Genomic DNA, 17,865 nt, shown 5'->3' on the forward strand with positions numbered 1-17,865 from the left:
TCTGTGTAGGGGCTCCCACCCCACATTTTCCTTCACTGCCTTAGCAGAGGTTCTCCATGAGGTCCCCACCCCTACAGCTAAATTCTGTCTGAACTTCCAGGCATTTCCATACATCCTCTGAAATCTAGGTGGAGGTTCTCAAATCTCAATTCTTAACTTCTGTGTACCTGCACGCTCAACACACATGAAAGTTGCCAAGGCTTGTTGCTTGCATCCTCTGAAGCCATGGCTAAGATATACCTTGGTGCCTTTTAGCCATGGCAGGAGCAGCTGAGATGCAGGATACCAAATCCCTAAGTGGTACACAGCAGGAGGCCCATTTTTTCATTCTTGGCCTCATGGCCTGTGATAGGAGGGGCTGCCCCAAAGGTCCTTGATATCACTGGAGACATTTTCTCCATTGTCTTGGTGATGAGCATTTGGCCCCTTGGTACTTATGCAAATTTCTGCAGCAGGCTTCAATTTTACCCCAGAAAATGGATCCTTATTTTCTATAGAATTGTCAGGCTGCAAATCTTCCAAACTTTCATGCTCTGCTTCCTGTTGAACACTTTGATGCTTAGAAATTTCTTCCCCCAAATACCCCAAATTGCCTCTCTCAAGTTTAAAATTACATAGATCTCTAGGGCAAGGGAAAACTGCCACCAGTCTCTTTGCATAGGAAGAGTGGCCTTCACTCCTGTTCCCAAAAAGTTCCTCATCTCCATCTGAGACTACGTCACTCTGGACTTTATTGTTCATATCACTATCTGCATTTTGGTTAAAGCCATTAGACATGTCTCTAGGAAGTTCTAAAATTTCCCACATCTTCCTGTCTTCTGAGCCCTCAAGGTCTCTAGGAAGTTTCAAACTTTCTTGTATTTTTCTGTCTTCTTCTGAGCCCTCCAAACAGTTCCAACCTCTGCCTGTTACCCAGTTCCAAAGTCACTTCTGCAATTTATGGTATTTTTCACCAGTGTCCCACTCCTGGTACCAAAATCTATGTTAGTCAGTGTTCTCTAGAGTGACAGGATGAATAAGATAGATGTATATATATCAAAGGGAGTTTACTAAGGAGTACTGACTCACACAAGCACAAGATGAAGTCTCATAAGCCATCTGCAAGCTGAGAAGCAATGAAGCCAATCTGATTCCCAAAACCTCAAAGGTAGAAAAGCCAACAGTGCAGTTTTTAGTCTGCAAACAAAGGCCCAAGGGCCTCTGGGAAACCACTGGTGTAGGTCCAAGAATACAAAAGCTAAAGAACTTTGTCTAATATTCAAGGGCAGGAAGCATGCAACATGGAAGAAAGATGGAGGCCAGAAGACTTAGCCAATCTAGTCCTTCCACATTTCTCTGCCTGTTTTTATCCTAGCTACACTGGCAGCTTATTAGTTAGTATCCTAATTGAGGGTGGGTCTGCCTCTCTCAGTCCACTGACTCAAATGTTAATCTCCTTTGCCAGCACCCTCACAGAAATGCCCAGGGACAATGCTTTGTATCCTTCAATCCAATCAAGTTGAACTCAACATTAACCATCACACTATATATGTGTGTATACTAAATTGTTGTCCACCTAAAATGTATGCAAAAAGAAAAAAAAATTGAAAATAAAGACATGTATAAAAAAGAAAGTACATATCTGAGAAAAACTGCCATGAATTTCCTGTACCACTCCAATATTTAGGCTTTATATTTTTGACTACTTTCATTCTCTCTAGCATTCTTATTTCTCCACTGTTTACTCTATGCACCCCCATAGCTTCATATATACTTCCATATATACTTTCATCGCTCCATATATACTTCCATCTCACAAAACTATATTTTCTGTGAAGCTCTAGTTTCAAAATTTCACAAATATATAATCAATTGTCTCCTGAATATGTACACTCTAATGTCTTACAAGCAGATGAAACCAGAAGAGAAGTTTTTAGCACAGGCAAGGAGATCAGAAAATAGAGAAAAAGAAGGAAGAGCATTCAAAAGGATATATATGACACATGACACAGAAGGTTCCCAAATGATAATGAACTGCAGTGCCAGAACAATAACATAAATAGAGTAAATACAATGCATATTACGTCTGGTGAGAGAATAAAGTAAAATGGAGGAAAATAAGTATGGATGTCAAGTTCCTGAGATTATTATGCAAGGAGGGCAATCCAGGGTATCTGTAGTACTATTAAAAGCTGAACAAGGCTAAGAGAGATGATCAAGGCCTATTTACTCTGTAATAGAGAGGGTAATAAGAAATTGTTATATGCAATATTATTTATTATATAGGATTCTTTAAGTGTTAGATTGCTGGACTCTATAATGAAAACTTTAAGTATATTAACTCATTTATCCTAGCAACCGTGTTCTTAAGTAGAAACTCTTATTATCCCAATCTTTCAAGTAAAGGGCGTATGAAGAGTTGTATACCTTGCCCAAGTTCAGGAAGATAAATAAGAAGTAAGGCTAAGATACAGTCTCAGCTATACTGACTTGAGTTCTTGCTTTATGGCACCTGTCACAGTTTTAAAGCTGAAATAATAACTCCTTCTTTGAACAAATTTTAGTCAGGTTTCTCTAAGCCCTTCTACTGACTTGACTTCAACCTTAGCCCCCATCCTTGCTAAGCATGCATAGCCCAGTTGTAGCAAAAATTCTACTAAGTCAGTTTAACAAAAATTCCCCACCCTTTCTAAGGCTGGTTGCCTCGCCAGAAGCTCAACACGTCCAATTCTGCACTCGGCACCTAGCCCGCCTTGGAAAACCCCTCTGCACTCAGCACTAAGCTCTGCACTCGGCACGTAGACTGCCTACCTACCAATAGCAGCCTGCCCCGACTATGCTGTTTCCCCGCAACCGATCAAATGCCTTCACTCCCTATAAAACTCCATGCCCAGAAGAGTCAGGAGTGACTTCCCTGGACTCCTTCCCCGGGACCACAAAACTTCACCTGGGAGCCGAATAAATTGGCATTTAATCTTTTTGTGCTGGCCTCAGTTTCCTCATTTTAAACTCAGCGATAACCCCTACACCCTTGATATCTGATCACACTTCACATATAAGGAAATTCATAATCCCTTAACTTTGATAGCTTATCCCCCAGCCTATCTTCAGCAAGAAATATGTAAAGTTTGCTTAGAAAGAATTTCTCCACCCTGAAGTTTCCTCTTAGTAATTTTTCTATTGATCCCCTTAATTCTGCTGGTTGACTCTATTTCCACTGTCTTTGCTGTACTCAGAGTTGACAGTGATTTCACTACCCAATTGCAAAATATTTAATGGCTATTGCAATAGGGCTAAAGAGTTTTCCTCCTCAACAAACTATGCCCTGAAGGAACATACCTCAAAATAATAAGAACTATCTATGACACATCCACAGCAAACATCATACCAAACAGGGAAAAGCAGGAAGGATTTCCCTTAAGAACTGGAAGAAGATGAAGATGTCAACTCTCACAACTCATATTCATCATAAAACTGGAAGTCTTAGCCAGAGTAATCAAAAAAGAGAAAGAAACAAAAGGCATTACATGGGAAAAGAGGAAGTCAGATTATCTCACTTCACTAACAATACGATTCTATACCTAGAAAACCCCAAAGATTCTGATGAAATTTTTTTACAACCATTAAACAATTTAGTAAAGTTTCAGAATACAAAATTAGTGTACAAAAATCAGTAGCATTTCTATACACCAGTAGTTTTCAAGGTGAAAGCCAAATCAGAAATGCAGTAAAATTTATAATAGCTACAAAAATTACTTAGAAATATATCTAACCAAGAGGTGAAAAATCTATGAGAATCTGTAGGGAGAGGAAAACATTTCACGCTTGTAGATCATTAAAATGACCATTTCTCCCAAAGCAATCCAGAATGCTATTCCTATAAAACTACAGCTGTCATTTACCACAGAAAAAGAAAAACATATTCTATAAATCATATATAACCAAAAAGAGCCCAAATCGCCAAAGCAGTCCTAAGCAAAAAGAACAAGCCAGAGACATCACATTCACCTATTTCAAGCTATGCTAAAAGTCTACAGTAACCAAAATAGTATGGTACTAGTACAAAAACAGGTACATAGACCAATGGAACCAAACAGAAATCCCATAAATAAAACTGAACACCTACAACTATCTCCAAAGTCAACAATAATAAGAAATGAGGAAAGGACTCCCTGTTCAATAAGTGGTACTGTGACAAATGGCGAGCCATATGCAGAAGAATGAAACTGGACCCCTGCCTTTCACCATAAACAAAAAGTAACTCAAGATGGATTAAATATTTAAGTGTAAGACTTCAAACTATAAAAATCCTAGAAGAAAACCTAAAAAAAAATAACCCTTCTCAACATCAGACTTGGAAAATAATTTATGGTTAAGTCTTCAAAAGCAATTATAACAAAAACAAAAATTGACAAGTGGGACTAATTGAACTAAAAAGTTTTGCTCAAAAGTATCAATGGAGTATACCAACAACCTACAGAATGGGAGTATATTTATAAACTATGCATCTGACAAAGGTTTAATATATAGACTCTGCAAGAAACTTAAATCAACAAGCATAAAACAACCCCATTTTAAAAATGGACAAAAAACATGAACAAACACTTTTCAAAAGAAGATGTACAGCTAGCCAACATAGATACAAAAAAGTACTCAGCAGCAGCAGCAGCAGTCAGTAAAGAAATGCAAATCAAACCCACAACAAGATACCAACTCTTAACAGTCAGAAGAGGTATTAACAAATGACAAAAAAAAATTATACACCAGCAAAGCTGTGGAGAAAGGAGGTGCTTATACAATGTTGGTGGAAATGTAAATTAGTTCAGCCACTGTGGAAAGCAGTTTGGAGATTTCTCAAAGAACTTAACACAGAACTACAATTTGGTCAAACAATCCCATTATTTTATTTTAGATATATAAACAATCCCATTATTGTTTATATATCTAAAATAAAACCACTCATTCTACCAAAAAGACACATGCACTCATATATTAACTGCAGTACTATTAACAATAGCAAAGACATGGAGTCAACCTAGGTGCTCATCAATGGTTAACTGGATAAATAAAATGTGGTACACCATGGAATACTATGCAGCCATAAGAAGTAAGGATATTACACCCTTTACAGTAACATGAATGCAGCTTGAGGCTGTTATCCTAAGTGACTTAATGCAGAAACAGAAAACCAAATACAGCATGTTCTCACTTTTAAGTAGAAGCTAAACACTGAGTCCACATGGACATAAACATGGGAGCAATAGATACTAAGGACAGCTGGAAGCAGGAGGGAAGAAAGGGGTGAGGGGCTGTCTATTGGGTGCTATGCTCATTGCCTGGATGATGGGATCATCCATAGCCCAAATCTAACCATCATGCAGTGTTCCCATTTGACAGACTTGCACATGTACCCCCTGAATCTAAAATATAAGTTGAAATTATTTTTTAAAATAAGTAAATAGATGAACATACTAGTAATTTTAGAGCAGTTCATATACATTGGCAAATTTTGTTGTGTTTCACCAGAGAGAACCTAAATGTTTAACATTATAGATATATTCGTGGGAATCATGCACTGTCATAAAACATCTTTAAGTTATTAATATATGAAAAATGTCTATGATATTATGCTATTTTTTAAAAGGACATAAAGAGATCAAAATGTCAGTAGTGACCATGTAATGGTAATTGAATAATGGGTGATTGCTACTTTTATGTGTTTTATATGTACGTTTGTTTGCAGTGAGCATGTTTAACTTTCAAAATATGAAAATATAATGAACCTTTTAAAAGTTTAATAATAATAAAGTCTTCCTTACTCTTTTGATAAATATCAGAATAAATTTTCCTTAACAGTTATGAAGTCATAATTTGAATAAGATCAGATTAATCATTGGATCTCTGAACTTCTCAGCCCGGATCCCAAGTGTTCACTTTTGAAATCTTTGTCTTCGCTCCTCATTGATTGATAAGGGATTTATTGGTGATTTGACTCCTGAGCCAGTGCTCCAGATGATAATCCATTGAAGTATAGTAAGGATGGACTTTGATTCTTATGGTTGCTGAACCCCCACTGACTATATGCTCTACCAGTTCCGCTGGGTTCTTCTATTGTTGGAATAATTACATTAAGAAAAATATATCTTAGCCTGTTCAGTCTGCTTTAACAATAATACACATTGAATATCTTGTACACAAAGGAAATGTATTTCTCACAGTTCTGGAGACTGGAAAGTCCAAGTCAAGTTATAGGCAGATTCAATGTCAGGTGAGGGACAATTCCTCACCGAGAGTACTTTCAAGCTGTATTCTCACATGAAAGAAGTGGCAAAAAAGCTACCTCATACCTCTTTTATAAGCATCTATTCCATTTAGGAGGGCACCACACTCATGATGTATTGATCACACCAAAGTTCTGTCCCATAATATCATCACCTTGCTAATTAGAATATCAGAATACAAATTTGGGTGGGACAAATACATTTAGGCAATAGCAATTTTAAACTTCAGAGGCTCCCCAAAATAGGCTCTTCTAAAACTTCTCTCTCCTCATAGCTCGCACTCCTCCTTCCTCATTTTGCCACCTTCAATTTTCTCTCCAGTTTCCTCGAATCCTTTGATAAGTTGATCTTCAAACTCCTATGTCTTCAAACCCTTGTTCACCCCAGCCAGACTTTTTTCTTTCACTCACGCCTTTCAACTCCATATAGTAACTGAAAGTTTAGGACCCTCGATCTCCCACTGGGACCTCTCAAAGGACCCAGAGGCTCTGAAAACAACTACGTGCCAGGTTAAAAGAAAATCTTAAAAGGCTCCTCCACAAATATTGGCAAAATGCATTAGTCCTCATATTGAATAGGTAACCTAAACTTGTTCAATGGCAGAAACACTGTTCATATAAAAATATAAAATGGAGCAAAGATAAGAGACAACTGTTTTATATAAGCCAGTAAGTTTGTGTTATTTTGTTTACCTGACTCATGGCTAAGATTTTAGAATGGAAGCTATAAGGTCTTTGTTTTCATCTATTTGTATATTTATGTATATAAAGTGAATTTTTCTACTTCCATATAATATTAACAGATTAACTTGTAAAATCCTATACAGAAACACTATTCAAATTGCTTTAGTGATAAGTAAGCCTTTATATAAATTTAATATTCAGGAAATTTCCAAAAATATAGAAACTAACCTAAATACTTTCTAAGCTCATGTGTATTGGGTAGATATCTATGGGATGTATAAGATTATAAAAATTATAAATTCAACTTAAGAACAAATGTACAAATTAAGATGCAGTTAAAAATGTTATAATGCCTCAATATAAAAATAGCCTTCAAAATATTTTGGTAACTGACAACTTTACAGTTATGCTAACTTACATAATAGATATTCATTAAATATTTAAATCATTTCTAAGATGAACTACTGATTACAAAGAATGAGTTTTACTTTGTAGGCTTTTGAGTTCTTATTTTTAAATAGTACAGAGAGGCTAAATATATTTGAGTATGTTAATTAGTAGGTTATTTTTGCTACAGTGAAAAGTTGCACTATGAGGACACATATAACTATCAAAATTGTTAGATGTTATATTCATTAAATTACCCAGCTAGCCTGCTGTAGAATTCTAATATAGAACAGACAATTCACAATTGTCTTCTTTCTGTTTTTTTTCTATAGGAGAAAGTTTACTAATGATTAAAAATTGTAATTAATATAGGTAAATGAAAATACTAAAAGTAATAGGGATATAAGGTAAACCATTTTACATGAAAAACATAAGGATTTGTTTTTGTTAAATGAAAATAATTTTGTCCTAAAGTAAAATGACTGATTTCTCCAGAAAAGAAAGAAGAAAATAAAGAAAAATTAAATAAAAGTTTTTAAAGCTTTGTGAAAAAGATATCTTGGAAAAGGTATTTTACCTTGTGTGTCCAAAGATAGCCAGCATTGAATGAATTAATTTATAATTTTTTAAACCAACTTTAACATAAAAAAACACACATACAAAACTAGAGTTTGGTTTTATCTTGGTTACAATGACAAATTTTTCTTTGATTATTTGTTTGCTCTGAAGAGATTTTAAAAGGCTTCCTTTACCTTTTAAGTAACATGCCTAAAAAAAAAAAATGATAATGTGTCCTATCAGAATATTTTCCTGTATTTATGTTAACCTTTATGAATTTGATTATTCAAGAGAAATTAATCATTTACTTTCCAAAAGAGCTAAAGTGTTTTTATATTTATGAGACCTCATATAGTTACTTTTGAATTTTTTTATTGTCACTTTGGCTAAATATACAAAGGTATAGAGTATTGTTTCACAGTAACTAAGGATTTTTTTAGTCAAATATTCAAAATTTTTGACAATTTTGATAATTTTGTCTTCCTAAAGTCAAAGCATAAATGAAATCTTAATATTGAACTACTTTGGACTTTCCATAGTGCTCATGGAAATTTTCAAGGAATTTTTTTCCACTTTTTTAAAAGAGAAATGTTAAAAAATAAATAGGTTTGTTTGATATCTTCAATCACATAAAAGTGTCAAATAAGAGATGCTTTAATCTTTCATAGTTTACATATATAGTTAAAAATCGCCCATATAGGTATTTTGCAAATTTTTATAAACTTCTTTGAAATTTGACAATACTCTTGCTGTCCATGGTTTAGTGTTACCATCTCCTGTGTTAATGTTTTCAATCATAATTCTAGTTATAAAATATTTTATGCCACAGAAATTGCATTCTTGGCAAATGAACTTTTATCATATCTTTAACCACAGCCATTTTAAGTTTTTGTCATTCACAGGTAATTTCTGTTTTACTCTAATTTGTCTCTGAAAGCACTTTCAATTAACTGTAGGCCAGAGTGCTTCATCTTCAGTATAAGGAACTGTTCAAAGACCCATGAAAAGTACTATGGCAAGTATCTGGGGTAAAGAATTTTGATGGAATTGCTTATGTAACTTTGAGACTATATTCCACTATAGTGGAGTAGATGACAGGTTCATAAAACTGCAAATCAAGTGGCATAATAATTTATTACATAGAAGTGAATAAACTTATGAAGAGTGATTATTACTTTTTATGACTTGTATTTGGAGTATTTCTGGTTCTATAATGTTCTGTGTTCTATGTTTAAGGAACCTCTATTTTTAAGTTATCTATAATTTATCTAGATTTATTAAAGTATACTTTTGTAAACATAAATAAAACATTTATCTTTTCTCCCTGTTTGATCCCTCCAGAATTCAGAAATTCTTATTAAGTATTCCTATTTTATGGGAACATAATTATTTGCCTAAATTTAGTAAGAATCTTCCTAGCTAGTAACAGTACATATTTGGAAACATTAGTTACATAACCAAGGCTTAGATTGGAATGTCATATTTGAGAATGATGTGCATAGAATCAGATATAATCAGGCTGTTTTGTGGGACGAAGTCAACTTTATGAAGACAATGCTTACAAAGCCCTCTTGGAAAAACTGGTCTGTTACTTTGGATACAAGCTTACTAGCCTTACATGTGAATAAGAATGGTTACTTCCCAGCAAGCCTGAGAAACTTAGGATAGCTTGAGGCACTTATGAAGAGAAAAATTCACTCAAATCTGTAAGCATTGCAGGTGAAGTCTGATGGCAAGATCTTGGCTTGGTTTCCTAGTCTCTCAAGAGGCTTTTACAAGAGCAAGCTAAAACATATTCAAGCAAAGCAAACTTAGAATGGCTTATATGGTCAATTATCATTTTTGCATCACTTAAAATAATCAGGCCAATTCTAATAAGATCATACTTATGTTTTAAAATATATTATCAATTGGTGGTAACTGGAGGGAGAAATTTTAGGTTTCAATAGAAAACTACAGCATAACCTTAGTTATTGGATTCTAGTGCTATTTATTGTTTTGGAGATTTTGTCACCTACCTGTAAATTGGACTGGATCCTGACATCTTACATGTTTTATGATTTCTTACCAAATTCTAAACTATTCTAGCTTTCTCCAATATCTCACTAAAACTCTCCAAATTAACATTTCTAATTTTCCCCTACTTTCCTGTCTTGGTGTGGTCGAGAACTAAAACCTGAATGTCCAGCTCCTTATTGGAATGCTAGTTATCTATAGCTGACTTTCCCCACGTAATCTAAAGAAGCTCTGCAAGCTGAAGCTGAGTAATAGACAAACTTTTGTCTGGAGCAACTGTTACGTGGGCCACTCGGGATTCTTTAAGACCAACATCTAGAATTCTTCCCATCTGGCTGCCCTTCTACTTAGACTCACATGATGGCTCAGCTGCTCTTTAATGAGCAAAAGGCAGTCAAATAAACAAAATGAATGTCTCTTCCTTTCATGAACAAGAGGAGCAACTGACAAAGACTGTCTTCTTAATCAAACTTTAGTCGGGCTCCTCTGAGCCCTGTTTTCAACTAGGTCTTGACTTTGGCTTCTGTCCTTACTATACCTGCATAACAAGTTGTAGCAAAAATCCTGTTAAGTCAGTTTGGACAGTTCCTCACCCTTGATGCTTGATCACCCTTCATATCTGATTAAATTTCCCATTCCCCATTTTGATATCTGTTCACTCTGGCCTGTCTTCAGCAAGAATCCTGTTCAACATGTTTAGCCAAAATCCTCTCAACCTTGAAGTCTCCTTGTTTTTTTTTTTTTTTTGACAGAGTCTCCATCCAGGCTGGAGTGCAGTGGCATGGTCTCAGCTCACTGCAACCTCCATCTCTTGGGTTCAAGCGATTCTCCTGCCTCAGCCTCCAAGTAGCTGGGATTATAGGCATGCACAATTTTTGTATTTTTAGTAAAGATAGGGTTTTGCCATGTTTTCCAAGCTGGTCTTGAACTCCTGGCCTCAGGTGATCTGCACACCTCAGCCTCCCGAAATGTGGGGATTACAGGCGTGAGCCATCATGCCAGGCTGAAGTCTCCTCTTAATAGTTTTCCATTCACCAGCCCCTCCAACCTCACCACTCTCTCTGTCTCTGTCTTTCTCTGTCTCTGTCTCTCTCTCTCTCTCTCTCTCTGTCTCTCTCTCTCTCTCTCTCTCTCTCACACACACACACACACACACACACACACACACACACACACACACAAACTCCTTGGTTGTAAATCATGACTCATCCTTGTTGTATTTGGCGTTGAGCTCTTTCTCACCTATTACAGTATAGTTGACACCTATTACAGGAGTCTTGAATAAAGTCTTTCTCACCATTTTAACAAGGGTCAGAATAATTATTTTCTTTTTAACAAAACTTTTGGATATATTCTATCTACATGCTATTTACCATTCCAGGATAAAGAAATGAGGCAGTTTGACTGAAATCAAATACAAAATAAAAATAAGAAGGGAAGGAAGAATAGAAGTGAAGATGAAAGAAAGAAAAGAAAAGAAGCCAAATCTTCATTTGGAAGACTGTATAAAATGACATTTCCTATTAGCTTTCTCTGAGGCAATTTCCTCCTCTAGAAACCATATGCAGTTGTGTGAGAAAGAACAAAAGCTTAGGCTAACTTAGGTTTAAATCTAGTCTTTGAAAAATACAAGTTAAACAAACTAAGGAATGTTCCCTTAAACTCCATGATATTCAGGATAAAGATGAATGAAAAATGTTACAAAAATTTCCTAGCATTGTAGCTAAAAGAGCTTGTGTCAATTTTTTTAGGCCAATGGTACATACTTTAGTAAACCATTCCTTAATTTCATTAAGTTGTATCCAAGCATTCTATTCATTTAAGTGAAGGTAAAATGTCTTCTTTTATGGTTAAAATACATAGCTAATATCAGAGCTTTCTTTACTTAAATCTGATTGAATTGTGGGCTAAAGTTTCTTGATATATTATTCTGTATCCAATACTATTTTCTTTTTCAAAAACATTTTAGATGCAAAGAACATCAAAGCTAAGTAGATAAGGAGACAAAGAAAAGCAGCTGTTCCATGATAAATGAAGTAGGTTATCACTAATATGATAAAAGTTAAGAAATCATAAGGAGTTCTCTACAGGTGCTAATTTTACTACTTGAATGAAATTAATAAGACTCTCTATAAAACAGCAGGAGATTCTTAGATTACACAAGTAATCAGCAAGAAAATTTATTGTGGTTTTATGAAGCATAAAATGTTTGTGTAATATATGCAAAAGTGGTACTTTATTCTCTTCAGTGAACAATTCTCAGTCCTTATAATAGAAAATATTTAACAGTTCGACACCTCTTGAAGCAAAGTTTTTAAAAGTTGTTCAAGTGTGATTAATTTGACTCAATACAAAATAACAATGCAGCAATGCAGAGTCATTTAAAACTATTGGAAAGCTTGTGCATTAATATGATGACATAAATAAGGAGAAAATGTAAAAGGACATCTAAATTTCTACCTTGAGGTATAGGACAAGCTCTGAAGTAATCCAGAGCACGTAGTAATGTTTCAGAAAATAAGCATTCAAGAAATAATAGGAAAAAAATGAATGATCCAAAACCTAGTACAAAGAACAAATCTGAAACTTGAGAAGTAACTGTTAAGAAAGCTAACTTGTACTTCGAATATGAAATTTTCAAGGGGGATTAAAGCATATAATACTTGTTTTTTGACTATAATCTTTAGACTATATATGTTACAATTAACTGAATTTAACCAGATCCTATATTGTACTTTGGTCCATGTTGCTGTAAAAATATTACACAAACACTCTCTCTCTCTCTCTCTCTATATATATATATATATACATATATATATATATATATACATATATATGTGTGTGTGTATATATATAAGTGGGGTCTTTTCCTCTTTATTTTCCTTCGTCTCATAAGGAAACATAAATGTAGGCCATGATGTAGGCTTAGATATATGTTTCATGAATTTCAAACACGTAGGCTTTGGGAAATGGATGTCTTTGGAGAGACCCTTATGCATGGGTTAGCATAGTCACATTCAATCTAATCCTTAGTAAATACTGTAGTATCTATTAAATGGTAAATAGATGTGGTATGAGGTTTTGTTTCTTGCAAAAGCAACCAAGACCTTTCAGTATAATTTTAGTACAATCAGTTTTCTTTTCTTTTTTTTTTTTTTCAGCTCTAGTTTCAGAAGGATTATTGGGAATATAAAAAGAGAAAATATAGGCAAGAGAAAACATAGTAGTAGCAAATTTTACAACTCTTTTTAAGGTCACTTTTTCTCTAATATACTATAAGAAATATACACCATTTTCAGAAAACTTTTAAGCACATACATTTTACAAGGCATTTTTCTTTTTTTTTTTTTTTTTTTTTTTGAGACGGAGTTTCGCTCTTGTTACCCAGGCTGGAGTGCAATGGCGCGATCTCGGCTCACCGCAACCTCCGCCTCCTGGGTTCAGGCAATTCTCCTGCCTCAGCCTCCTGAGTAGCTGGGATTACAGACATGCGCCACCATGCCCAGCTAATTTTTTTTTTGTATTTTTAGTAGAGACGGGGTTTCACCATGTTGACCAGGATGGTCTCGATCTCTCGACCTCGTGATCCACCCGCCTCGGCCTCTCAAAGTGCTGGGATTACAGGCTTGAGCCACCGCGCCCGGCCTACAAGGCATTTTTCTAACAAGTTGACATACCAACTTGATTAAAATAACCACTTTATTACATAGATATGGTTATTCTCTTCATTTTATTTATGAGAAAATTGAAACTCGAAGGATCAATTAGCCTGTGACATTATTTGGTAGAGTTAGGATTTGAACTCTAGTTGTTACGGCTTTACAACCAAGCTTTTTGTCGATATAATATACTGCTTTTCATAGAGTGGGACAAGAGGTAAAGATGTTGGTTTATCCAAAAGAAAGTGCTGAAAATCAATTATGTTTCTGTATGTATTTGTGACAAATTTTGGAGATTCTTGGATTCCATTCGCTCTTTTTAAACAGAGTATCTTGTTTTGCCTCTTCATAACTCACCAAGTGCTTTACCCTGATGCCCAATAAAATGTATCTGATGACATAGGGGCTCGGCTGCTCTAAATCATTAAATGACCCTGAAACTGGATATTTTCCAGGAACAGCATATGCCTGAATGACAGAGAGTTGAATGAGTGGTAGGAAATAAAATCATAGCAATCAAATGCGCATCTATTTTGGACTGAACTGCAGTCTGATTCCTGTCAAAAAGGGTAAACTAAATGGAAAATTGCCCTAATAACCTATCATTTATGGTAAAATGTATTTGTCTGATTGAACCTTAGATCTTGCTAACATGCCATAATAATGTAGCTAAGAAATAAATAATAGTTAATTTTAGATATTAACAACATATATATGCCAAATGTATTTTTAAGGATCATGAAAACTTTAATGTCCAACTTCTTTGTATAGAGTTGATTTATTATTCATAAGTCTTCGTTTTGAATTTATGAATATTTTTACTTTGGGGGCATTTAACATTCATTGATTTGAGACATTAATTGCAATTTTCTGCACTTGTTATTTTAATTAACTGAAAATATCAATATAATAGTTGAGAATTTGAAGTTCAATTGAATTAGAACTAAGCCAAAGAAAGATTTTAAAAATGCAAGCTTTAGTGCAACTGACTAAGCCAACTATTTTCTCTAAAGTAATTTTTAATTTTTCTATTACAGCCAGAGCTGCTAGATCTTTTTATATTGATGATTAAAAATGAGTATTTTTCTATTATCAGACTTACTATCTTGTTGTGACTATTTAAGAGAGTAATTAAGCTTATGATGACACACAGATTTGCCAATTTAAAAAAATGAAATACATAGCATCCAATTGTGTAACTGCACTACTTTCTCTCAGGTCAAATCTCTAGTGTTGGAAAAATAACTTACCATTCAGGCTGGCCCCTTAATAGCAAATTTAAGTCTAATAACCAGCTTTGCAATTCTAGACCCTCAATGTTATCAGTTTACCTATGAATGATTATGTTCTCTAGATATTAGTTCTTATGTCAATGCATTTATTAAAAATGAGACATATTTCCAGCATAATAAATGAGTAGTTTTGTTCATGGCACTGATTTGTATTGCATAATTCTCCTCAAAGAGCACATTTCTGAGTCAGTAAGAAATAGAATAAAATTAAAATATAGTTCAATATTAGGATTATCACAAAAATTTGGTAATTTGATGATTTAATTAAATATATAAACACATTTTATACATACATATTTATGTGTGTGTCTGTGTGTCCATATATATAAGATTGGGTTGTAGAGAAAAAATTCTCTTTTGAGATAAATGATGAGATGTCCATTATTCAACAAACTAGAAGTATGAGGAAATATCATGAGGAAGAGGATTCCTAGTAGCAGAATCAGAAGAAAAGATAAGGAACAGAAAGAGATAGAGATAAGTGAAAGAAGTAAAAATGAATGAGCTAGAGAATGATGTTAAAAAACTACATGGGAACAAGATCATACTACAGGCCCATTAGGACATATTTGGCATTTTGAATTTGATTTTGAATTACCAGAATGTATTGAAGGGTTGCAAATGGTGATGTAGTATAACATAATTGAAATTTTACAGTATAGCACTGGCTGCTATATTGACTAATTACCGTAAGAAAGCAAGGTGAAAAAGGGAATGCAGAAGGGAGGTTATTGTTATGGTCTAGGGGAGAGGCTATAGTGGCTTTAACCAGAGGGACAGGGGAGAGGTGATGAATAATAACCACATTACTAGGTTCAGCGAAGAAAACTTCCTGATATATAGCATGCAGACTATACTAAAAGGGTGAATCAATAATGAACCTTAAACTTTGGGCCTGACAAATCAGGTGAATAGTGGTGGCGTTTACTGAGATGATGACGAGTGAGAGGGATGCAGATCTGAGAGGAAAATCAAATGCTCTGTTTTATCACATTTACTTTGAGATACTTTTTAAAAATCCTAATGGAAATGGCAAGTAGGTAGTTGAATACATAAATTCATCAGAACAGTAGAACGATAAGGTCTTGAAATAAACTATAAGTATCATCAGGATATAGAATTTACTTTAAGCTATGGGACTTAATAGAATTACCTAGGGCATAAACAAAGAGACAAGATTGGTATCCCAAAAGGCAATTGAAAATAGAAGACTGTGGGTAGAACAACTATCTACATAGATTTGAAATTCATCCACGTAGCATGCATAAATTCCGGAGCTTAAATATACCATAAGAGATGAAAACTAGATTTGTCTTTTTTCTTGTATATTTTAGATTTTTTTTTACTTTTGTTGTTGTAGGGATTGGGGAGCATTTTTATAGAGACAACAAATCTCCTGGATCAGTTGTTAAATTAACTGAGTCTGAAGTCCCCAAAATACTCTTTACAATTTGAAAGTATAAAAGTACAGACTAGGAATAGCCAAACGAGCAAAAATAGGTAATATCTGAACTAGATTAATCTTACCTTGTGATGTCCCTAAAATATTGTTTATGTCTGTATTAGAAATGGGGGAAACACAAAAATAAAACATAGAAAATAAGCCACAAAACAGTAAGAAATCCCTTGGAAAGTGACACTCACATAAATTGTCTGCTTTAAAGATATTTCCCCCTTCTCAATATTACCAGATTCACTTGCATATCTTTTGTTATTACACGTTCTTTCCATTTAAATTATGTAATTACATTTATGATTTTACATAATTTATATTTTACTTTGGTGGGCTGCCTTTATAAAAGGGACATTCTTGAACCTCTGAGGTAATCACATAGAAAGAGAGAGGGACCTTCCAGTTGAGATGAAACAATAGAGATAGTCAGCTGATGTGGAGAAAGTCAAGGTGGAGAAATAGTACCTGGATAGACTTAATATTTGACTTTGTATGCTTGAAGAAGTTTTCAACTTGGTCTTTCCTTTTAGAGACTAAATCAATATAAGAGTACTAGGTGAGTTGTCTATGTCTTTGTCATCTTTTGGAAGACTCCCTGCATTTCACAGATTAAAAGCACATTTAGCCACATCCCCGTCTCTATTAATATGTAATATCTTTAATATGACATAGGCAACTAAAGGAAATTCATCTGTAAATGTAGTGGTAAAATCACATTGTTCTTAGTGATAATTGACATGTTCATTTTCATTTTCCTGTCTCTTTGGTGCTGATGGACAAGCAGCCTGGTAGAAGGGTTCCATATGTAGGACTCTGTTAGCCATATCAATTGCAGAACAATTTATTCTCAAGACTTGGTATTAGAATAAAATATGTCCAAGAAAGGAAGGGGAACTATGTGACTAGATATTATCCATGAACTGCTTGTAAGTTGAATTTGAAGATATTGTATTACTTTCCTATAGATGCTGTAACAAACCACAATGTAATGGTTTAAAGCAAGACAAAGGTATTATCTTTTGGTTCCAGAGGTCTAAACTAAGTAATGAGTCTCACTGGCTAAAATCTAAGTATTAGCAAGTCTGTGTTTCTTCTGGAGTCTCTAGAGAAGAATTCATTTCCTTATTGTTTCTAACTTCTAGAGACCAGCTCCATTCCCTGGTTTCTAGAGGCATCACTGTGAAACTGTTTCCCTCATCACGTCTCCTTTTCTGACTCCGACTGTCTTACCTGTTTCTTACAATGGACCTTATAATTGAATTGAGAATAACTGAATAGTCCAAGATAATCTGTCCCAGGGTTTTTAATTTAATCACATTGGCAAAGTCCCTTTTGCCATGTCAAGCAACATAATTACAGACTCTGAAAATTAGAACTTGGACATCTTTGCAAGGCCATTATTCAGCCCACCACAGGGATCATTAAGCCTTAGTTTGGACTCATGACTCTGCTTGACTTCAGAACAATTTCACCTTCCTTGATATTCTTGATATTGTAAAAAATAGAAACTTGACACAAATACACAAATACAACTAAAACCAAAATCATTCTAAAATT

The sequence above is a fragment of the Saimiri boliviensis genome, chromosome 3, assembly GCF_048565385.1.
Source record: "Saimiri boliviensis isolate mSaiBol1 chromosome 3, mSaiBol1.pri, whole genome shotgun sequence".
In the NCBI taxonomy this organism is placed as follows: domain Eukaryota; kingdom Metazoa; phylum Chordata; class Mammalia; order Primates; family Cebidae; genus Saimiri; species Saimiri boliviensis.